Genomic DNA, 24,275 nt, shown 5'->3' with positions numbered 1-24,275 from the left:
TGGATGCTAAATGTGGAGAAATAGCCTGATTCCATCAACATGAGGAAAATTTAGAATTAAGCAAGAGTGCAAACAAAGAGCCATTATGCAACATTAAGGATGAGATTCCTCCCAATATGATTACGTACCTGATATTCTAGTAGGTAAAGGCGCTATATAGACAAAAAAAGTTCTTGGCTTGAGCTAGTTGTCAGTTGATATGCTGGTGTGGTAATCTGAGGTGTAATACACCTTTTAAGAGACTGAGCAGATTGAGCACATAGCTGTAAGACCCATTAGCTGTGTAGCGCGGGCTACCATGTTAATGTTAGTCTAGAGTAGGGTCTGGTTGGAGGAACACACATCATGTGAGTGTTCTGTTGTTTGTGTGAATAAATAGTATGTGCTTCATTTCATATTGGTCTCTGCGTCTGCAGTGTGTTGTAAGCAACTCGTCTGCCGACAGATAAGCGTGCAACCGGTTCATGAGCAAAGCGATCCCATAGTAGAACATAACTGGCAACGAGGCAAAACACGACCAGTCGACAACACCAAGGAAACCCGTGAAAGCCGATTATAAGTTCATTATAATTGTAAACCCTCACCATAGTTGTTGAAGCTATCGCCCTCCAGTATGCCACAATTTGGCTGCATCGAACGGTTTGATCAGACAACTGATGACTGGTCACATAATGTTTTTCTTTTTGGCCAACAACATATTGGGGGAGGAGAAGAGGCGGGTGATCCTCTTATCAACATCTGGCAGTAAAACATACAGCACAATTTGTAATCTAACAGCACCCAACGCTCCAGATTCCAAGAGCTTTGAGTCGGTGAATCTTGTAAAAGGCCACTTTTGGCTGAAACCCTCGGTAACAGCGCTGCATTTTAAATTCAATCCGAGGTGTTGCGTCCCTGGAGAGACAGTCGCTTGCTATGTAGCAGCCTTCAAGCAATTGACAGAGCACTGAGAGTTCGGGATGTTGATTAATGACATGTTAAGAGACTGATTCATGTGTGGGATTAATGAGGAGGCCATTCAAAAAAGGTTGTTGTCAGGAACAAATTTGGATTTCAGCAAAGCCCTGGAGTTGGTGCTCTCAATGGAAAGCACAGTCAGGGACTCAGAAGAAATCAAGGGAGCACAAAATGGCGCCGTTCTTCACGTCAGGAGGGAGGCACTGGCTAGAAATTGCGTGAAAGCGCAGGTCTCTGCAGAAAGGTGGGAAACAGCTGCCATTAATAGACCAGCAAAAAGCAATGGCTTAACGGATAAAAAACACATTCATAATAGCAGAATTGGAGCCAGACAACCTACAAACAAATTTAAAAGAACAGTTTTTATTGCCATCAGAGTGGGCACATTATGCTATTATTGTAAAGAAAGATTGAGGCAAAATTTCAAACCAGGCAGAAGCCAGGAGGGACCAGAAGAAACAGTCAGATATTTACTCGCTACAGAACTTAAAAGTAGGTAAAGGAGAGCCAATCTATGTGACAGTAGAAGTCAACAGAAAACCCATTCAAATGGAGGTGGATACAGGCACACCCACGATAGCCCCGAACACACGTTTAAGTATCTGAATGGAGGAGGCCACTCACTAAAACTCAAACTCCCAGATGTCAGATTGAAGACATATACTGGTGAAGAGATATGAGTAAAAGGTATATGCAAGGTTCTAGTACAATATGGAAGCCAGTCTGCTAACCTGCCCCTGACAGTGATTGCAGGGGAGGGTCCAACACTACTTGGTTGGAACTGGCTTAAGGAAATAAAGTTGAAGTGGACTGAGATTTTTCAACTCAATGAAAGATCTGCAAGAATTATTACAGAAATATGCCTCCATGTTCAAGGAAGAGCTCGAAGATTCGGGGGCTGTAAGATGAAATCCTTGTAGATCCTGGAGCAACCCCCGGATATTTGAAGGCGAGGCCAGTCCCCTATGCATTACGAGAAAGTGGATATTGAATTGGAAAGGTTGGGAGTCTTACAACCTGTACAATTTTCCGAAGGGGCAACGCCCATAGTTCCAGTACTAAAGCCTGACCAGAGAGTGCGAATATGCAGGGACTTCAAACTGACCGTTAACAAAGTAGCCTGACTTGACAGGCACCCTATACCAAAAATTGGTGAATTGTACTCCAAGCTGGCAGGGGGAACCGCATAAAGGAAACTCAACATGAGCCACGCTTACCAGCAAGTCGAGCTAGAAAAGGCCTCTTGGGATTTTGTGACTATCAACATACATAGGGGGTTATACCAGTATACCAGGTTACCCTTTGGAGTCTCGTCGGCTTGTGCCATTTTCCAACGGACTATGGAAAATTTGCTCCAAAGTCTATCCCATGTGGTGGTTTATCTCGATGTCCTAGTAACAGGAATAACTGATGAAGAACACCTGGCTAACTTGGAAGAGGTATTGAAGCGTTTCTCACAAGCCGTAGTACGTTTGAGAAGAGAAAAATGTATTGTCCAAGTAAAAGAAGTGATATACCTGGGTCATAGGGCCTTCACCCAGTAGAAGACGAAGTGAAAGCTATTTGTGAGGCGCCAGCCCCGAAAAATGCCACGGGACTCGAGTCCTCCTTGGGAATGGTTAACTACTATAGTCGTTTACTCCCAAATTTGTCAACAGTACTGGCTGCATTATATGGATTACTCGAGAAAAAACACAGGTGGACTTGGCAAGCCCCACAACAGGCTTTTACGGTAGTGAAGCAATTACTACATTCATTGACCCTGTTGGTACATTTTGACCCAAAGAATTGATTTTAACCTGCGAAGCATCCCCTTACTATGTAGGGGCAGTACTCTCCCATTGGATGGCTCCGAATGGCCCATTGGCTAGGCTTCAGAACACTCTGTGACAGAACAAAAATACTGACAAATAGAGAAAGAAGGCCTATCCGTTGTATTTGGCGTTAAGAAATTCCAACAGTACATCCATGGTCGCCACTTCACCATTGGCTGGGATTTTCCGACTCTGTCGTGGCGGGACTCGCCGTGGGAGATTTGGCGGCCCAGCCAAAAGACCATTGACTTTTGGCTGAACTGGACGATCCTGGTGGTGGGCGGGGCTGGAAAATCCCAACCATCGTTCTGATCATAAGCCACTGCTAGGCTTGTATGGGGAAGATGAGGCAATACCCGCAATTGCCTCGGCATGCATCCAGAGGTGGGCGCTGATTCTAGCTACTTACCTTTCCACCGGCAGGAAAGCCAGATTGCCAATGCCAACACACTGAGCTGATTACCTTTAAAGGACAGCAATGTGAACATCCCCATTGCTCAAGAACTTGTCTTGTTAAACGTTCTGGATTCATCATCAGTGAATGCCAAACAGATCAGAGAATTGACAGACCGCGATCCAGTTTTATCTCATGTCTGGGAACAAGTCTTGCATGAAGGTCTAACAAAATAAAGTTGGATGAAGTGAAACCTTATTTTAACAGGAGATACGAGCTCACCTGCCAGGATGGCATCTTACTGTGGGGAATGAGAGTCATTGTGCCTCCCAGAGGAAGATGACCATTATTGATAGAATTGCATAGCGCTCACCCTGGGCCCTCTAGAATGAAAATGTTAGCGTGCAGCTACTTATGGCGGCCAGGAATGGTCAAGAGCTGCATGCAGTACCAACAGGTGCAGAAATTGCCTCCTGCTATACTGGATCCTCGGGAATGGCCAGGAAGGCCATGGGTTCGCCTCCACGTTGACTACGTGGGCCTTTTTTGGGCACAACGTTCCTCTTACTTATAGACGCTCACTCCAAATAGATGGATGTATACGAGGTGAGATCACCCACATCTGTCACCACCATAGACGGATTGCGTCAGAGCTTCGCGATACACGGCTTACCAGAGATAATAGTGTTTGATAATGGAGGAGCATTCACCAGCGGGGAATTCCAAAGATTTACAAGTCTCAATGGCATAACACATGTCAAGTCTGCGCCATACCACTCTGCATCCAATGGTTTGGTCGAGAGAGAGCAGTCCAGACCTTCAAGGATTCTATAGCAATGAAATTATCACATTTCCTGCTCAGCTATAGGATGACACCACATACAACCGCCTGTATTGCCCCCTCAGAGTTATTAATGAAGAGATGCCTCAGGACACGTTTGAGCCTCATAAGGCCAAATTTAGGGGGGAGGGTAGAGAGAAGTCAGGAGGCCCAGAATAATGAAGATGATTACCGCAGTCATGAAAGAAACTTTGCTGCAGGAGAAGTAGTTTTGCAAATAACTTTGGAGGTGGGCCCAAATGGCTACCAGGAGAAGTCAGTGCAGTGACAGGACCCCTATCCTACCATACATCCAGTTGAAGGTCAGATAATCAGGAGACATATAGATCACCTCAGGAAAAGGGAAACAGATCCACAAGAAAAGGTTTGCCAAACATTCCCGTTGGAGTCTGCACCACAGGTAGAAGGAACTCCTCTTGCTTTGGAAGTACCTGTAGGACATGTTGAGCCTGAGAGAGTTTAAGAGGCAAACTTGCAGGTTCATACTGGGGAGCCTAGTGGACGGAGAATTCCTGAGGGAGGCATCAGATAAACCATCAGAGCATTGAGTTATGAAGGTCGACTCTTTTGAAAATACCTCCTGAGAGACTGAATTTGTGAATAGTTTATTTATGTAAATAGTTATATTGTAAAATGTACTTTCAAGTAAAAGGGGAAGGGATCTGAGGTGTAATACACCTTTGAGCAGATTGACCACGTGCCTATAAGACCCAAAAGCTGTGTAGTGCAGGCTACCATGTTAATGTTAGTCTAGTGTAGGGTCTGGCTGGAGAAGCGCACATCATGTTAGTGTTCTGTTGTTTGTGTAAATAAATAGCATGTGCTTCATTTCAAATTAGTCTCTGCGCCTGCATTATATTGTAATTGACTCACCTGCCGATAGATAAGCGAGCAAAGCAACCCCGTAGTAGAGCATAATAGCGGGGGGAAGGAGCAATTGATCCTAATCACCGTGTGTTTGGGAGAGGAGCTCTAGTCAGTGGTGACCTTTATGGCATCAAGGGAAATGAGAGGCACAAAAGATCCAAAATAGAAACACTGGAATAATACCACATCCATCTGATTTTAGTATTCAGGGAATGGTTACAAAGTGTTTATAGTTGAGCCTCACAGTTGGTATTGACATCTAAAGTTTGATTAGTACTTTTTTTATTCTTTCATGGCATATGGGCATTGTTTGCTAGGCCAGCATTTATTGCCCATCCCTAATTTCCCTTAAGAAGGTGGTGGTGAGCTGCCTTCTTGAACCGCTGCAGTCCATGTAGTGTAGGTACATCCACAGTGCTGTGAGGGAGCGAGTTACAGGATTTTGTCCCAACGGCACTGTACCCTGCATTCATTACATTTCATTTAAAAAAAAAATTTTGCTTCTAAGATGGATTTTCCAACCATTTTGATTACTACACGTCCTGACTAAGTTGTATCCACTGCTCTGATAAAACTGGTATGAAGATCACATGTCAGTCTAGTTTGTAAATTTTCACAACAGCTGCAGATATTTTCTTGGAGTTGCTGTGGCTAAAGGAATTTGGCACAATGCAATCAGTCGAATCCTGCAAGAAGCAACTGTGAGAGTGGTGGCTGTGCTGCTGCTTGTGTTTAAGACAGGGAGTAACTGGATAACCTTTGAAGTTAACAATTAAGGCAATTTGAAATCAGGCATTCACTTTGCACCTAGGTCTGAATGTTATTGCCAGGTCTCATGGAACTGTCAGTTAAACTAAGTGAATGTTGTCAGTTTTTGGCTGCGGTTCTAGTTTGGACACCTTACAGCTGTGAAAAAGGAGAGTGTGTGTGGAAGCTGACTGATGGATCTTGTCTTGCTGAAACATGCATTTCATCACTCTGTCACAGTGCATTGGAGTGGCACTAGACAAACTTATAGCTAAGAGAAAAAACAAAAACAAAAATACCTGGAAAAACTTAGCAAGTCTGGCAGCATCTGTGGAGAGGAACACAGTTAACGTTTCGAGTCTGAATGACCCTTCAACAGAACTAAGTAAAAATAGAAAAGAGGCGAAATATAAGTTGGTTTAAGGGTGGGGGGTGGTGGGACAAGAAGAGCTGGATAGAGGGCCAGTGATAGGTGGGGATAACCAAAAGATGTCACAGACAAAAGGACAAAGAGGTGTTGAAGGTGGTGATATTATTTAAAGGAATGTGCTAATTAAGGGTAGAAAGCAGGATGAGCAAGGTACAGATAGCCCTAGTGGGGGTGGGGTGGGGGGGAAGGGATCGAAATAGGCTAAAAGGTAGAGATAAAACAATGGATGGAAATACACTTAAAAATAATGGAAGTAGGTTTGGAAATGAAAAATCTATATAAATTATTGGAATGAACAAAAAGGAGGGGGAAAATCGGAAAGGGGGTAGGGATGGAGGAGAGAGTTCATGATCTAAAATTGTTGAACTCAATATTCAGTCTGGAAGGCTGTAAAGTGCCTAGTCGGAAGATGAGGTGCTGTTCCTCCAGTTTGCGTTGAGCTTCACTGGAACAATGCAGCAAGCCAAGGACGGACATGTGGGCATGAGAGCAGGGTGGAGTGTTGAAATGGCAAGTGACAGGGAGGACTGGGTAATGCTTGCGGACAGACCGAAGGTGTTCTGCAAAGCGGTCCCCAGTCTGTGTTTGGTCTCTCCAATATAGAGGAAACCGCATTGGGAGCAACGAATGCAGTAGACTAAGTTGAGGGAAGTGCAAGTGAAATGTTGCTTCACTTGAAAGGAGTGTTTGGGCCCTTGGACGGTGAGGAGAGGGGAAGTAAAGGGGCAGGTGTTGCACCTTCTGCGGTTCATGGGAAGGTGTTGTGGGAGGGGGTTGAGGTGTAGGGGGTGATGGAGGAGTAGACCAGGGTGTCCCGGAGGGAACGATCCCTGTGGAATGCCGCCGGTGGGGGGGGTGAAGGGAAGATGTGTTTGGTGGTGGCATCATGCTGGAGTTGGCGGAAATGGCGGAGGATGATCCTTTGAATGCGGAGGCTGGTGGGGTGATAAGTGAGGACAAGGGGGACCCTATCATGTTTCTGGGAGGGTGGAGAAGGCGTGAGGGCGGATGCTTGGGAGATGGGCCGGACACAGTTGAGGGCCCTGTCAACCACCGTGGGTGGAAAACCTCGGTTAAGGAAGAAGGAGGACATGTCAGAAGAACTGTTTTTGAAAGTGGCATCATCAGAACAGATGCGACGGAGAGCGAAGGAACTGAGAGAATGGTATAGAGTCCTTACAGGAAGCGGGGTGCGAGGAGCTTTAGTCGAGGTAGCTGTGGGAGTCGGTAGGCTTGTAATGGAGTTACAAGCTGAGTTTTTCCAGGTATTTTTGTTTTTGTTTTGGATTTCCAGCATCCGCAGTTTTTTGCTTTTTTTTATTATAGCTAAGAGAAACCCATTCCTTCACCTTTGTGGAGAAAGTGTGGAGTCTGAAGGCCATTGAGACAAAGGAAAGAAACGGCAGCCTTGTAAACTGCTTAGAAAAGGCCTGGTTTAAAACCTCATTTATACATTTGGAGGAGATTTATGTCCCAGGGAAGTAGTTGCACAGCTCTTTATTTTAAAAGCTTATTTAATAAAGTTTAATAAATAAAGCCCATTGTAGCTCCTGAGGTAAAGTCAAAATATACCAAAAATTTGGACAAAGCAATTAATATAACTCAATTAAAAAATGATGAGGAGTATTACCAAAGCCTTTGAATAGCAAAGTAATGTTCATGATTAGAACTTTCAAATTACTCTTGTGTGCTGCAGTTGGCTATTTTCTGATTAACTCCAGAGTCTCCTGGGCATCCATTCTGGCTGCCACTTTGTTCCTTTCTCAAATCAGTGACCTTGTTCACTCATTCATCTACTTGTTCTTTCTGTTGTTTCTATTCTACATTAAAGAATTTCCTTCAGAACACACACCCTCGCTGTACACCACTTCCAATCCACTTGAAACACAATGGTTGAATTGTTACATCTTTCTTTTCCATGCTCATTGTGGCATTGAAAATTCTGCCACTTTAAATCCTTCAACGTTTGCTTGCTCGCCAAACTAGCAGTCATCACTCATTATAGTCCCGCTTGTTGCCTTTCGTCTATTGACATTTTTGGTTCAAGAAACATTGTGCGTTTCTCTTGAATGCTGTAACAATTCCTATCTGCTATAAAGCTGGGCCTACAAATTGGATCCCAGTTTGGATAATGAATCATTGTATTTGAAGCAGAATCTATTTCACATGGGTTTCCACCCCTCGCTGTCCAAACTAATCCATTCCCGGGGGGAAGAGATGTGCTACTCTGCACCGTTCTCTAGAGTTTGACTTTGGAGGTTAGACTGGAATGATCCTACTTACATACATAAATGTGATTGTTAATATTTACAACAACTTGTGCTGTCTATACATTGAGCTCGTATCTTATCACCCATATCCACTGAGTCATTGTGATTATTTTGAGATGTTTGCTATCAATGTACAAACACCTCATGATAACTTTGAATCAGTTTGACAGATGTCACTAAACAATCTAAACTACAACGACAAAGATGAAAACAAATTAGCCATTATCCACAAATTGCGCAAGTTGTTGCAAATGTTAACGATCACATTTAGTGAACTGTGTTGGTTGATTCTTGCAATTCTAATCCAGTTTTTTTTTAAAAAAAAGGTATATTTTTGTTTCTGTTCACGTTGAGAGTTTTCAGTGACCTTGTTCAGTGATAAAAATGGTTGTGCAAATGGTGGTGTTCAAATATTTAGTCTAATATAGTTAAACATTCCAAAAACGTTAAACGACCTCTGATTGGGCCCTGTTTCCCGGCTATCTTGTGGAAATATTTGCTTTGTTTGAGGGGTCTATCTGTGGGGATGGTGATGAAATGAAGACTGGGACTGGGTAGCAGGTGTTCACATTCAAGCTCAGGAAATGGTCTGAATTGACAAGAGTTAGAGACATTATTTAATATGCTATAAAGTAATAATGAAGTATTACTGAGATGCATGGAAACGGAATAAAGAGTCAGCAAAGTCATGAAGGCTGAAGACTGGTTCCATGGATGATCATTTTTGCTAGGTGCATGTACAGTAGCCAATAAATAATATTGGCTCTTCATGGCATTTTAAAAAGCAACATTCAGTGAGAATGAATTTGAAAACAATAGCGGTTTTGTTCCGTAAGAAACCATTTGAGCAGTATCTCCAGAGGTAAGTGAGACACATAGCATGCTAGTTCCAATTGTGTTGGTGTGATAAAAAGCTGATATCTGAGAGTGATTTACTTTTAGCATTATAAACGTGATGATTTCATTTAGGGAATTAGGAAATCTGCCTTACTTAATGAACTGCTCTCATATATTTCTTGTGATGGGCCTCGATGCTATTTTAGATTCATTAGGTACAGCATGGCGCTATGGACATAAGGTTACAGCACATTATATAGCATGCTTCTCATACATGTCCTTGTAAATACTATGTAAAAGCTTTGAGGAGAATTCTGAGTAAAGAACTTTTGAAGATTTGGGGTGAGGTGGTGGTCGTGTGATATTTGCATCTTTTAGCAGAAATGGACAGGATCAGCAGTTCTAACACTACTTCTATGATTATTGAAGTGACCAAGCACAGTGAAGCATTATTAAGCCAAAGGAACTCCGTTAATTCTGGTAAAGCATGTTAGATAATTCAACGTGGGACTAAGATTCATTGGTCCATTTAGACCATCCAGGTTTACTGCAGTGATTTTGTAAAGCATATCATGGACCAGATTACTCAGTTAGCTAAGGAGCCAAGAGGCACAGAACAACCTGTCAGCTCTTAGGCACAGAGTAACAGGCCAGTCCTTAGTCATAGATTAGCCAAAAACAAAGTTTAACAGTAAGTTGAATGATATATTACAGAAAAATTAACATTTCAAAAATCAACCATGGAAGCTGCTTAAAGTCTTGTATTCTATCAGAAACAGTTATTTGTTTTTCCAAACTCTGTCCCTTCAGACTCTGTTTTGACTATTGTGTCCTGATCTGAAAAGTTGCCTGTGTTTCAAAGTGAAGTTTAAAAACTGTTTCCATGTTTTCGTTGGTACAGAACAGGGTTGAAGAGAATGGCTTTTTGGGCATATTCCGCTTTTTCTTCTCAGACTGTTTAAAAATGACTAACTGTCTGGGTAGGAAAAGGAAATGAGTGAGAATAATCTGTTCCTAATCAAGGACAACAGAGGAAAATTAAAGCATCTTGTACTGTATTAGTAAGATCGGCTGAATAATTCAGATATTCCACTGGTATGAATGCCCATCCAGGACACAGCAGCCTGCTATTGGCGTCCCATCTGCTATCTTCAACCAATGATGCTTTGTGCAGCGAGCAGAGATATATAGAACCTGGAATGTTGTGTGTGGTTCCCACTTCAGAAACTGGACCATTGGCTGGAATGGATGGTGTGCAAGTTCTTTCAAAGAGCTGTTGTGTAGTTGTGGGCTCATCATGCGTAAGGTGCCTTATCTGCATCAATGTTGCAACATACAATCCTGTCAACATGTATAGGGTTTGAATTCTATTGTTGTCACTCTCAGCATTGTGGGTGTGGTTTGATTTTGGACAATGCCCCTCGTTTACAGTCATTGACATTTCATGTGAGGGGCCAGGTTGTGAATGACTCATGACCATGTTAGTTTGCAATATCATGAGGCCAATGGTTATGATGAGAGTTTCAACAATATGAATGTGACTTAGTCCAACTCTTTGATGTTTATTGTCTCCCTTGTGGGGATTACTCCCCTGAGTAATTGTGGAGTTAATGCACAAGGTACTTTAGGTGGAAGTATGTCACCAGGGCCTGGCTATGGCAGTTGATTTTCGAAGACCTTATGAGAATCTATTTCGCACAAAGACCCATCTGGTGATTGTAAGGATGATGTGATAACCCCCTCCTACACAGTCAGCCCTGGCCACGTGACCATGCCTCCCAGCTGCTCAGCCATTGACGACGGCCTCATCCTTATCTGTTTTGGAATCTTCCAAATGGAAAGGGTCTTCCTGCTGCTCCTCGCGCTGCTCCTCACCGCCGCCACTCTCCTCCTGCTGCTCCTCACGGCCACTCTCCTCCTGCTGCTGCTCCTCCTGCTGCTCCTCACGACCGCTCTCCTCGTCCTGCTGCTCCTCACGGCTGCTCTCCTCCTGCTGCTGCTCCTCACGGCCGCTCTCCTCCTGCTGCTGCTCCTCGCGCTGCTCCTCACGGCCGCCCTCCTCCTCCTGCTGCTGTTCCTCACGGCCGCCCTCCTCCTCCTCCTGCTGCTCCTCCTGCTGTTCCTCACCGCCGCCCTCCTCCTCCTGCTGCTCCTCGTGCTGCTCCTCACGGCCGCCCTCCTCCTCCTGCTGCTGCTCCTCCTGCTGCTCCTCACAGCCGCTCTCCTCCTCCTGCTGCTCCTCACGGCCGCCCTCCTCCTCCTGCTGCTCCTCACAGCCGCTCTCCTCCTCCTGCTGCTCCTCACGGCCGCCCTCCTCCTCCTGCTGCTCCTCACGGCCGCTCTCCTCCTCCTGCTGCTCCTCCTGCTGCTCCTCACGGCCGCCCTCCTCCTGCTGCTCCTCACGGCCGCCCTCCTCCTGCTGCTCCTCACGGCCGCCCTCCTCCTGCTGCTCCTCACGCTGCTCCTCCTGCTGCTCCTCACGGCCGCCCTCCTCCTGCTGCTCCTCACAGCCGCCCTCCTCCTCCTGCTGCTCCTCACGGCCACCCTCCTCCTCCTGCTGCTCCTCACGGCCGCCCTCCTCCTCCTGCTGCTCCTCACGGCCGCCCTCCTCCTCCTGCTGCTCCTCGCGCTGCTCCTCACGGCCGCCCTCCTCCTGCTGCTCCTCACGGCCACCCTCCTCCTCCTGCTGCTCCTCACGGCCACCCTCCTCCTCCTGCTGCTCCTCACGGCCGCCCTCCTCCTGCTGCTCCTCACGGCCGCCCTCCTCCTGCTGCTCCTCACGGCCGCCCTCCTCCTCCTGCTGCTCCTCACGGCCGCCCTCCTCCTCCTGCTGCTCCTCACGGCCACCCTCCTCCTCCTGCTGCTCCTCACGGCCGCCCTCCTCCTCCTGCTGCTCCTCACGGCCGCCCTCCTCCTCCTGCTGCTCCTCACGGCCACCCTCCTCCTCCTGCTGCTCCTCACGGCCGCCCTCCTCCTGCTGCTCCTCACGGCCGCCCTCCTCCTGCTGCTCCTCACGGCCGCCCTCCTCCTCCTGCTGCTCCTCACGGCCGCCCTCCTCCTCCTGCTGCTCCTCACGGCCGCCCTCCTCCTCCTGCTGCTCCTCACGCTGCTCCTCCTCCTGCTGCTCCTCACGGCCGCCCTCCTCCTCCTGCTGCTCCTCACGCTGCTCCTCCTGCTGCTCCTCACGGCCGCCCTCCTCCTGCTGCTCCTCACGGCCGCCCTCCTCCTGCTGCTGCTCCTCACGCTGCTCCTCCTGCTGCTCCTCACGGCCGCCCTCCTCCTCCTGCTGCTCCTCACGGCCACCCTCCTCCGCCTGCTGCTCCTCACGCTGCTCCTCACGGCCGCCCTCCTCCTGCTGCTGCTCCTCACGGCCGCTCTCCTCCTCCTGCTGCTCCTCACGGCCGCTCTCCTCCTCCTGCTGCTCCTCACGGCCGCCCTCCTCCTGCTGCTGCTCCTCACGGCTGCCCTCCTCCTCCTGCTGCTCCTCACGGCCGCTCTCCTCCTCCTGCTGCTCCTCACGGCCGCCCTCCTCCTCCTGCTGCTCCACACGGCCGCCCTCCTCCTCCTGCTGCTCCTCACGGCCGCCCTCCTCCTCCTGCTGCTCCTCACGGCCGTTCTCCTCCTCCTGCTGCTCCTCATGGCCGCTCTCCTCCTCCTGCTGCCCCTCACGGCCGCCCTCCTCCTCCTGCTGCTCCTCCTGCTGCTCCTCACGCTGCTCCTTACGGCCGCCCTCCTCCTGCTGCTGCTCCTCACGGCCGCTCTCCTCCTCCTGCTCCTCACGACCGCTCTCCTCCTGCTGCTGCTCCTCGCGCTGCTCCTCACGGCCGCTCTCCTCCTGCTGCTGCTCCTCGCGGCCGTCCTCCTCTTCCTGCTGCTGCTCCTCATGGCCGTCCTCCTCTTCCTGCTGCTCCTCGCGCTGCTCCTCACCGCCACTCTCCTCCTGCTGCTGCTCCTCACAGCCGCCCTCCTGCTGCTCCTCGTACTTCTGCTAGTGCTAGATTGGAACTCTGCCCTTGTCATCTTTGATCTGTATGCTCTTTTGCTGCACAATGTTATGCAGCAGGCAGCACACCACTACTATTCTTGATACTCTTGCTGGGACATATTTCAGAGCTCCACCTGAGCAATCGACGTACATTAAAGTGCATCATAAAATGCCAACTGCCTGCTCGATGGTACTCCTGGTGACAATGTGGCTGCTGGTGTGGTTATGCTCTCCTTCTGTTTGTGGATTTCTAAAGGGAGTTATTAACCAAGTTCTGAAGGGGCACCCCTTATCTCCTAGAATCCAGTTACAGATCTGCATTGGTGACTGAAATAGCTGAAAAAGTTGGGAACTCCTTAGTATGAAGGAGCTGTGGCAGCTGCCAGAGAACCTTGCACACACATGAAGGAAGTCCTTGTTGTGGTCACAAACCACCTGTATATTGATCAAGTGGAAGGACTTCCAGTTGACAAGGTGTCCACATGTTGAGCTGGGGCCTTTATGGCAACATGGGTGCAATCAATAAGACCCTGCACCTGAGGGCAGCCTGTTAATTGGGCAAATGTCATGGCTCTCTATGTCTGAGACACCAAACCTACAGGCAAATTAATGTGATCCCCACATGAGCAAACATGGCATTAGTTACAGCCTTAATGCAGCTGTGTTCTGCTGACTGGGATGTACTGGACAGGTCTCCTGATCCCTGGAAAGATCCTGAGGCCTAGAAGTTGAAAGCGACGGTTACCTTCACAGCCACTGGCAGGGCATCGGGGTTGATGGCTTGTGGCTCGAGTTACTGCTGGACCATGTGACATGTCTGTCAGCACCTCACGGCTTAATTTCAGTTTGGCACTGGTTGTTCTTTTTCTTGAGGTGGGATGTCCTAGGTCTGTACACCCCTCCCATAGGGTAATTCCTCTTCCTCTTCCTCTCTCTGATCCCAAGCTATTCATGGCGACTGGTTTATGTGGTCTCTGTGGAAGGGGTGACATGCCCTATGCATGAAGCACTATGCATCCTCCACAAAGTTCTTCCTGGCACCTGGGTGCACGGGTCACTAGTGTAGGAGGATGTGAATATAATATGGGAATTATGACTTGGGTTGGGAGGAGGAGGGATCTAGAATAAAGGATCAACTCATAGCTACTGGGCATGTGCATGAGGAGCCTTGTCATAGTGATGTCCCTCACTGAGAGAAGTTGAGTGAGAAGCACCAGTGAGAAGATGTAACTATGTCCTGATGTTCTATAACCTTGTAAATAGTTAGTGATGTAAATAGTTACTTTGAAAGAAAGACAGTTACCTCCAGCAAGATCTCTTCTAGGGTAAGAAATGAAGGAATCCTGAGACAAACCCACAGTAACAGAAGTAGGGGAGAAAACATTGCCCTGTGAGACCAGCAGTCCTACCACCCTCCTCCCTTGGGTTAAGGGCAGGCAGTTGGGATTGATTTTTGTGACAATCCTGGAACAGTGAAGACAAGTTTAACCTAATTCCACAGGGTATCCTACCTTTCCAAAGGGGTCTATCCAAACAGAGCTTCCCTGGCACAGGATGCTGAGAAACACTTGATAAGAGTGGATTGGCTCTTCCTAAAGAGAGTGCCAACAAGACACTAGGTCTGTTATCATTCACTGAGCAAAGGAGGAATCTGGGGTCCAGTTTTTCCTTAACATAGGTTTAGTCTCCTAACCCAGAGGGCACAGACTCCCTTTTCCCTTTCCTTCCCCCACACAGGTGCAAACTGGTTCTTATATTTACTTATGAAAAATGCCCTAACTTTTCCCGAATTAGTACCAGCTGTTCTCACTTTGACTAAAGCGTGTTCTTCAATATAACAGGATTGCAATATTAACAGGCCAAACTAGAAAAGAGAGGGCTGAGACATAACCTAATAAGGGCCTTTTAAATTTATGGTGTTCAATAGGTAGATGGAGCTGTCTAAAACTAGGGCTCAGGACTATAAGATAGTCACCAATAATTCAATAAAGAATTCAGGAGAAACATTTTTTGACAGGAAGTAGTTAAAATGTGGAACTCCCTACCATATGAAGTGGTTGAGTGAACAGGATGCAAGCATTTGAGGGAAAGCTAGCTAAGTGCATGAGGGAGAAAGGAATAGATAGGATAAGATGCAGATAGGTTTATAGGTGAGATGAAGCAAGGTGAGAGGAGGCTCTCAAATGGCCTGTTTCTGTGCTGTGAAACTTAAAAACTAGCGTCTTCAGAATGTGCAGTATTTTCTTAATCTCCTGGTAGTAAAAATATCACAACAGTTGTTAGGGAGAGAGATCTTCAAGCCCTATCCAGCCATGAGTTCATCTGTTTTCACTTGCAAGAATTTAAAAAGGAAAAGAACTTGAAATCAACCCTGATATTTACCACAAATCTGCTCAACTGCACAAATCCCCCCACCTTCCAATACGTTGTGGAATGCTAGAGAGGTCACTGGGCGGAAAACACTCTTTTCTCATTTTCTGGGTCATACCCAACGATCTACTCTTGCTGGCAAAATATGCTGGTTGTAATCAACAGGAAAAACACAAGGGAACCAAATCCAGTGACTTGTCTTTGCGGTCTTTCAGTAATGTGGATAATCAGCCATTTGATGCCCCTCCTAGAATAGCATTGCTGGCAGCAAAAGTTAGATGCAGGGCTCCATAGAAAAGTCTCGTACTCTAGCCTTACAAAGGTGACAGCAGGTGACTCCTCCACCTAGACAGTGTGGTTTGAGGTGCTACAGAAGTAACCAAATCAGAACAAAATCATGTACTCTGCAGAAAACTGATGGACCTCAGCAGCTAACAACTAGCTTTGCTGTGAATCACTAGAACAACACCAATTTATTTATATGTTCATCTCAATAGTTCTAAATCATGTGCCTAAAGGTTATAAAAGCTGGAAGCAGTGCCTGATACAGCAAGGAAAGATGCTTTAAATAAAGTGTCCTTGTTTCAAAATACAACTGCTTCATGACATTAGAACCAGAACGCCATCAGTACACAGAAGCTGAACCAGGAGGAATCCTCCAGAAGTTGCTTCTCATTCTTGGCCAACTACCAACGACTGGCTGGTACACCAGCTGCAGTCTCCAGATAAGCCAAGCACTTGAGAGAAAATGGACTAGATCCTGTGTAAAGTCACAAAGTTATAATAACAGAGCAAAACAAAATCCAATACACATGAAAATTGCTGCAATCAAAATATACATGAGTAGAATCTGCCTTAAGCCATTATGGAAGCCTTTCTTATTGCCCTGTACTTCATACATTCTAGTTATGTGCTTCAGTGTATGGCTAGGCTGTATACTAAATAATGTCAGATACTGTATACCATGAATGTGTCATGTACTGTATAATAAGTCTGAATGCATGACACGCTGTATAGTAAATATGATTGGCTGAAATTATGCCATGGAATAATGAAAGCATTATTGGGAATTCCTCTTGCCATTGATCTATTAAAGCATTTAACATAAATAGGTTAATGCCCCTGTTTAAAATAATAGTGTAAAATGCTCATATGCTAGAATTTCATGGTGCATTTTCAGGGCCAGAAGTGTTCTGAATGGAAACCAGTGCAATGTGAACAGTTTCAATTGTATGCAGTCTTTTGTGGGAACATTTCATAGCATTTATCAATGAGGAGAGAAAGTGACAAGACACATGCTTGTCAATTTAGTTCATATTCTGAGGTATCTGGAGGTGAAAAGGCTGAGAAGGACTGAACAGACTTCAATTTAGGTTATGGGCTTATGAGAGCATCATGCGAGCATCGTGCATCTTTTTGGGAAAGCTCCGTTTCTCATTTGAATAAATGCAATGATGCACTTTTATTTAGTGAATTTAATATAGTTGGTATTTCCCAAAGTGCTTTGACAAGGACAAGGAAGAAAGGGATAGATGCTGAGTCGTAACATTCAGGCTTGCTCACGAAAACATGCTTTCACGAGGCTTTTAATAGTGGAGAGGGAGAAGTTTAGGGAAGGAATCCTAAGATAACTGATGACCCAGCCACCATGAACAGAATACACAGAAGGTTTGATGGCACAGAGGATACAAGTTTGGAGGAAGTTGTGGAGATGGGGCCCAAGTGAGAATATTTTGAAATTTAATTTAAAATCCTAATGTGTTGAAGCGTAGGCAGCCATTGTAGATTAGTGAGGAATTAGAGTGATAGGCAAGCAGGACAGGATGCAAGTGACAGGATATTGGACAAGTTGGGGTTATAGTTGAGGTACATTCATGCAAGGGGGAAAGGTAGGGCTACCAAAGCCAGAACTCCCTGAATGACAGAGAGAGACAGTAAAATGAATCAGAAAGAGAGCTGTATGGCACATAGCTTTGATTAAAAGCAAATGGTGTTTCACGAACTTGACTGAGTTTTTTTGAGGTAACAGAAGATTGATGAGAGTAATGCGGTTGATGTAATGTACAGGGACTTCCAAAAGGTATTTGCTATGCCATACAATAGACTTGTCAGCAAAGCTAGAGCCCATGGAACAAAAGGGACAGGAGCAGCATGGATGTGAAATTGTATGAGTGACAGGAAACAGTGTAGTGGTGAACAGTTGTTTTTTGGACTGGAGGATGGTTTACAGTGGGGTCGCCCAGGGGCTGGTGTTAAAATCAGTGCTTTTCCTGATACATGCTAATAACCTAGGCTTGGGAGAAACTGTTTTTGTTGGTAGAAGGTTCAAGAACTGGAGGATACTGATTTAAAGTGATGGGAAAAGAAGCAATGGTGACATGAGGGAAAAACCCACAATGTGTAGGTTGTGATCTGGAATACACTGCCTGAGTGTGTGGTGGTAGAGGATTTTCAAAAGGGAAGTGGAAAAAATTGCTGGGCTACAGGGAAAGGGTGGGTGAGTGGGACTAGCAGAGCTTCTCTTCCTGAGAGATGGCATAGACACAACAGGCTGACTAGTCTCCTTCTGTACTGTCACCATTCTATGATTCTAAGCCTGAATGGACAAAGATCAAAAAGCCAGCAAGGAGCAATATTGAAGAAATTGTGTCTGGAGGTAATGGAAATAGTGATGAGATGCTGGCGGTGTCATGAGTGAAGTAGGGGCAACAACAGAAGATGTTGTGAAGGTTGAAATAGGCATCCTGGTGATAGACAGGACATAAGGTACAACAAAAGCAGCATTGAAGAAAACCCACTTCTGTTGGGACTGCAAGCTAGGATGCTTCCTTATCTGAGATTAGCTAATTGTGCTCAGGAACAAGGGCAACTAGGGATGGGCAATAAATGCTGGCCCAGCCAGCGAAGCCCATATCCCATGGATGAATTTTTAAAAAGTGTTATCAGACTTCAGCATTTCCATTGGAGCCTTTTTCACACCCCTCCATAAAATTCATGTTCTCCTGTCCTATGTTCTGACATTTTCTATGGCAGAATATGTAATCTCTGCCAGACAGTACTCCTACTCAGCAGTTATTGAGTTACCTAGTATAGCTGCCATTCATAGATGCACTCCACAAGTACATACGAGGCTCCTGTAATCCCTGTGCATTGGGTTTGGATCACTGTACTTAATTATCCTTTGGTGAAAAACGGATGCGCTTTCCCAATCGCCCAGTTGATTAAAGAAGTGAATTGCTGCGCTGTACAGAAAAGTCCCAAGTACAGTTGCTGTTGCTGGGTCAAAACCCTGGAACTGCCCTCCTAACAGCACTGTGGGTGTACCTACCCCACAGGGACCACAGCGGTTCAAGAAGGCAGCTCACCACCACCTTCTCAAGGGCAACTAGGGGTAGGCAATAAACGTTGGCCTAGCCAGTGACGCCCACATCCCATGAACAAATTTTTTATAATTCCAAGGAAGAATGTCACAATTGGCCTGAGCCCCTGGGTTAATGGTGGGTGGGGCAAAATCATCCATTGTGCTGGATGTCAATCACTTCCCAGTGCATTCACTATGTGCATACGTGGATGTCAAGTGAGGATAAGGATCAGGAATACCTTAACTGTTGCATTTCCCTTCAGGAAGGGAATCGCTACACCTTGTAAAATAATACTTTCAGCTTTTTGCAGAATGTTCCAGAAACAGCAAGGGAAACAAACATTACTGCATGCATTCAATGTCCCTGATGATTGAAATGAGAAACTAAAATGATATATTTGCTGCAAATTATTTTTAAAAATGTATTTGGAAACCATAGTCTAGTGAGAGAGGAGGAAAGTGAGAAAATTAATTAAAATGAGGAAGCAAGTAAAATAAATTACGTACAATCTTGGGAAATGTTCAGACACTGTCTATAAAATTCACCTCAAGATCAGAACTACAGCTTTGCCATTTTTGAGAATTTTATACATTTGACGTTTGTTGCTTCGACAAGAATGTGGTGCTTCTGTACAAAGAAATGGTCAGATAGCACAAACAGTTTAAAAAGGTATTGATTGACAAATTTCATAATTTCTATTTAGTCACGTACTGTCGCTGTTGTACAAACAATCTGGTTAAATATTATTTTGATGTTCCAACAGAAGACAGGAATTAGAATCATAGGGCAGCATTTAATGCCCTCCCCCTGAGGTGAGTTTGGAGGAGGGGAAGCATTTAATTGGGCATGTGGGTGCAAGGTGGGGACCCCGGTACCATTCTGCCTCTGCCCCGCTTCAATCCCAGGAAGGCTTATGGACAGCCTTCCTGCCCTGCTGATAATTGAGGCCCTTGGGTCTCATGCCTCCCCTAGTATTCAACTAATGGTGGGTGGGGCAGTTCACACGTGGGAAACCCGAAAAGCAAATCTTGTTGTGTTTGCTTGCAAGTTTCTGGGGGCGTCCCTCTGAACAAGGGACCTGGCATTGGGACCTGGAGGCTTGCTGAAAGCCACCTCTTGTCCTTCCTTTTGATACCCCTGCACCAACCCTAACCAGTGACCCTCCCTCCCACGACCCTCACCCTGTCCTCAGTGTAGCCTGGGTATATATATCTTGGGCCTCTGGTGAGTTTGTTACTGGCAGCTACTGCCGCTTTTCTGCTGGCAATGAGGAACTTCTGGCCTCTGGCCAGCAGCTCTGAGGAGGCAGGATTTTGGTGCCAGGATCCTTAATCCCAGGAAAGGCCCACTGGGCAAGACACCTGCGCCTGGATTAAATTCCTCCCATAGCATTCTCCGTGGGCTTTTCGTTTTTTGAAGGAATCCCATTGACAAGTGGTAGATGGAATTTATACAGGTACCGGATCCCATTCCGGGAAGCTTGGGACTGGATGTGTGCCGGATTGGGAACTTTATGGATTTTGCATCCTAAGCTTAACATGTTCTTAGGATGCAAGAAATAAAGTATAAAAATAAAGAAAAGAGTTTTATTCAAATTGATACCCAGGGAGTCAGCTTCGTATGTAACCAATTGGGTCTGGTACCGCTACAGAGAATTGTGAAGTGATGCATTTTGACAGAAGGATAGGATGAGGCAATTTATACACAATGTCACAGTTCTAAAATATGCGCAGGGACAGAGGGACCTGGGGAGTTCACGTACAGAGATCTTTGAAGGTTGCAGGACATATTGAGAAAGTGATTAGCAACTCATATGAGATCTTGGGCTTTGTAAGCAGAGGGACTGAGTACAAGTTATGCCGACCCATTATAAAGCCCTGTTTAGGTCACAGCTAGAGGATTGCATCTAGTTCTTGTGGTCACACCCCTCCTTAGGGGATGTGAGGAAAAACTTTTTTACTCAGTGGGCGGTGACAGTCTGGAATGCACTGCCTGGGAGGGTGGTGGAGGCGGGTTGCCTCACATCCTTTAAAAAGTACCTGGATGAGCACTTGGCACGTCATAACACTCAAGGCTATGGGCCAAGTGCTGGTAAGGGATTAAGTAGGTAGGTCAGGTGTTTTTCACGTGTTGGTGCAGACTCGATGGGCTGAAGGGCCTCTTCTGCACTCTGTGATTCTGTGATTCTGATTCTAAGAGGTGAATTTCCTTGAGAGGACACAGAGGAGATTTACCTGAATGGTTCGAGGGATGAGGGAATTTACCTACAAAGTTAGGTTGGAGAGGCTGGGATTGTTCCCCTTGGAACAAAGTGGGTTGGGGTGAGATTTGATGGAGATGTACAATATTATGACAGGTTTAGATAGGTTAGGTAAAGAAAATCTGTACTTGTTAGCTGATGGTAGAAGGACCAGACTAAATGTTCTGGGTAAGAGGTGCAGAGGGAATGCGAGGAAGAACTTTTTTTACACAGAGAGGGGTAATGACTTGGAACTCTGAATGTGGTGGAAGCAGAGATGTCAAACAATTTCAAAAGGAAATTGGATGGGCACTTGAAGGAAATAAGTTTTCGGGTTTTACAGGGATAGAGTCTGGGAATGGGACCAACTGGATTGCTCTACATGGAGTTGGCATTGATGGGCTGAATGGATGCTTCCTGTGCCGTAATGATTGGACGGCTGGATTTTTATTCTAGGATTGGGGCCCTGACATCGAGAAAACTTCCTGGTTTAACCCTGCACTTCATGGGGCTGACACGCCCAGTTATTTTCAAACCATCAGGCCAGGAAGTCGGCTCACTGCCTAATTAAGGACAATGGGCTTGCCTCCAAGGCTGGACAGTCAGTGGGAGGCCCGCCAGCAGAGCCTCATCAGCTGCTCCACTGACCAAGGTGGGAGCTGCCGATGCAGGTCAAGAGAAAGGCACCTCAACATGGAGGCACTCTCAAGACAAGCTAAGTATTTTTTTTACAATTTTAAAAAGGCCATAAGCTGCTTGGCTGTGGAGGTAAAACCACTCCAAGGAATGGCCGGCGATCTCATCTGGGCCTGGCAGCCATGACGGTGCAGCTGGGGGTTGCGTGTCCATCATGAGATTAAGTGCAGCATCTCTTTTTCACCCCCCCCCCAACCAAACCACCCCCTCCCCTCCACCTCCTGCCATGGGCGGCCGCCTCATTGCACTGACCTTGTTTCAGCTACTGTACATTGTCTGCATGCCGATTGGAAAATCCCAGTTGGCACAGACGAGGGGCCTGTTAGGAAAGGGGCCTTCATCAGCCCCTTAAGTAGCCTCAAATGGCTACTCTCCACTTGCAGGCAGGTAGCCATTTCAATATCCAGTTTATACCCAGCCACTTTGAAAGTGGCTTGGGGCCGGGATTGTGGTGTCGAACAAGCAAGAGAGCCGGCGGTGTTAAATTCCAGGCCCACCTGCTTCCGAAACCTGTCTGGATTTTAAAATCCAGGCCTATGACTCTATAGCATTACGAAGCCATTGCCGAGGCTTGTAAAAGCCACTAACCCATCTGGTTAAATCACTGATTACAAAATTACTTGAAACATTATCATCTCCAAGGCTAGCTTATCACAGTGCTCTCGTTGTTTTTATGTTGTGAAAAGTTGTATCTCCCGGGTGTTTAGTGGACCTTTAGATACGATTGCACCTCACCATGGGAGTGTTCAATTGCAGAGATTTTTATTGCACAGGTAGTGTTTATGTATAACGTGAGATCATGTTTGCCGAAGAAGGCTCTGATTAATCAGTTCACTGCCTGCCCATGTGGATTAAAAAAAAAACCTGAAGTTTTATAATCTTCTTTGGGTTGTACAAAAAAAACTCTTAAAATAATGTGTGTTAAATATCACATTCCTTACCACAGGCATGTGGAACAGCCTGTTTGCTTTAGAACATGACTGTAAGCTTTGCAATGTCATGTTGATCATTCCAATCGATCCTCTGACTCACCTCATGAAGCTACAGATTATGATCAGTGCACAAAGGTGAAATTCATGAGTCTCTTTGGAACATGTAAATCACATGATAAAGAGAGTTTTCATACACCCTTCCGCATTCTTATGTTCTGCCAAAAATTTAGAGCTGTGCAGCAGTGCTTAATACAAAAAGTTGTTGTGTTTTAAAGTTTGGAGTAACACTCATTGGAAGAACTCTAGTTGTATATGCTTGTATGTGAACAATCTGTTTACAGTGGTGAAGTTTAATTGGGTGGGATGTGTGAGGTCTTTTGACAATAATTGAAGTTCATCACCTTTTGCATAATGTCTTTAAGTGGGCCGAGGTAACCTACTTTCAACTCGAGCTCCGTCACAATCCGGATTTTCATCCTCCATCTCTGTCGGAGTAAAGGCGGTAGGGATTTAAAAATGGCGGGCGAGACCCAATTCTGGGATTTCCGCCCCCATTCCCATCATGTGGGATTTTTATGGCCACGGAATAAGGGTGCAGGTAGCAAGCAGTTTCACCCTGACTACTCCGTTGTGGGGGTGGGCATTTTAGACCCCCACCTTCTGTTTTCATCGAGTTGGGGCTGTTTTGATAGGATATGTGGTTCATAGCATCTGAAAGGAATTCTGAATCATGGGGGGGATGCCTATTGTGGAGTTGGGTCTCTTTTGATAGAAGTTCAAAAGTTATTGACAATTTTACATGTCAATCATGTGATAGATTAAATGTTTTTAATGCTGCGATTAATGATAGAGCTTTGTTTAAAAAAAAGCTAAATGACTGTTAAATTGGCCAACATTGAGAAAATGTTCTGATGCATTAGAGTACTTTCGCCAGTAGATAAAATGCTCTTCTACATTCAAGGGTATTGAGATTAAGATTATCATGTGTCAATTTTCCCGTGTGATTTAATCTTTCCTTTTGATTGACAGTTCAATCATCTGTTCAGCCTTTGAAGCGGTGGAGCAGAAGAGCAACTGTTTCACTGCTTCAAAAGGATTTAAAGTACTCTAGAGGCTTTGTTGACATGGCTATGCTTTGGAATCCCATTATGAATGCTAAGTTGAGTTCCATTCCCCACTATTGGATTCAACAGGTGTTGTTAAGACAGAGTTTTTAAGAGGGCTGAGCACTGTTTTGATAGGCTTATGAGCAGTTAGAGGGTTGAAGTTTTTAGAAGAGGTTTTGAATGGCTGTTTGTTTATTTTGACAATTTCAGGAGCACTTAAGAGGATTAACTTTTTTCCCCAAGTGGAGTCTGTTAGTTTTATGAACCCCTAAGAGGATTAAAGATTTTTGAAGCGATTTTTGATGACTCTTTGTTTATTTTGACAGTTTTATGGGCATCTCAAAGAATTCCCAATGTTATATAGAGCTCATGAGTTCTGTCCATTGTGGATACTGGGTGACTGGGCATAGGGGATATGAGGGGGCATG

General features: G+C 45.7%; 1 protein-coding gene across 2 annotated transcripts in view; it reads left to right on the top strand.

The window, feature by feature from the left end:
* Positions 1-8,836: 8,836 nt before the first annotated feature.
* The window catches only part of plce1 (phospholipase C, epsilon 1), a 368,859-nt gene continuing 353,420 nt past the window's right edge, over positions 8,837-24,275 (top strand). For both annotated transcript variants that reach the window (XM_078566023.1, XM_078566021.1), the window contains exon 1: positions 8,837-9,182. The gene's annotated coding sequence lies outside the window, so the exon portion shown is untranslated. The remainder of the gene's footprint in view (positions 9,183-24,275) is intronic.

The sequence above is a fragment of the Cetorhinus maximus genome, chromosome 20 (genome assembly GCF_964194155.1).
Source record: "Cetorhinus maximus chromosome 20, sCetMax3.hap1.1, whole genome shotgun sequence".
In the NCBI taxonomy this organism is placed as follows: domain Eukaryota; kingdom Metazoa; phylum Chordata; class Chondrichthyes; order Lamniformes; family Cetorhinidae; genus Cetorhinus; species Cetorhinus maximus.
Note: the sequence above shows the minus strand (reverse complement) of the source record. Positions and strands in the feature narration are given on the sequence as shown.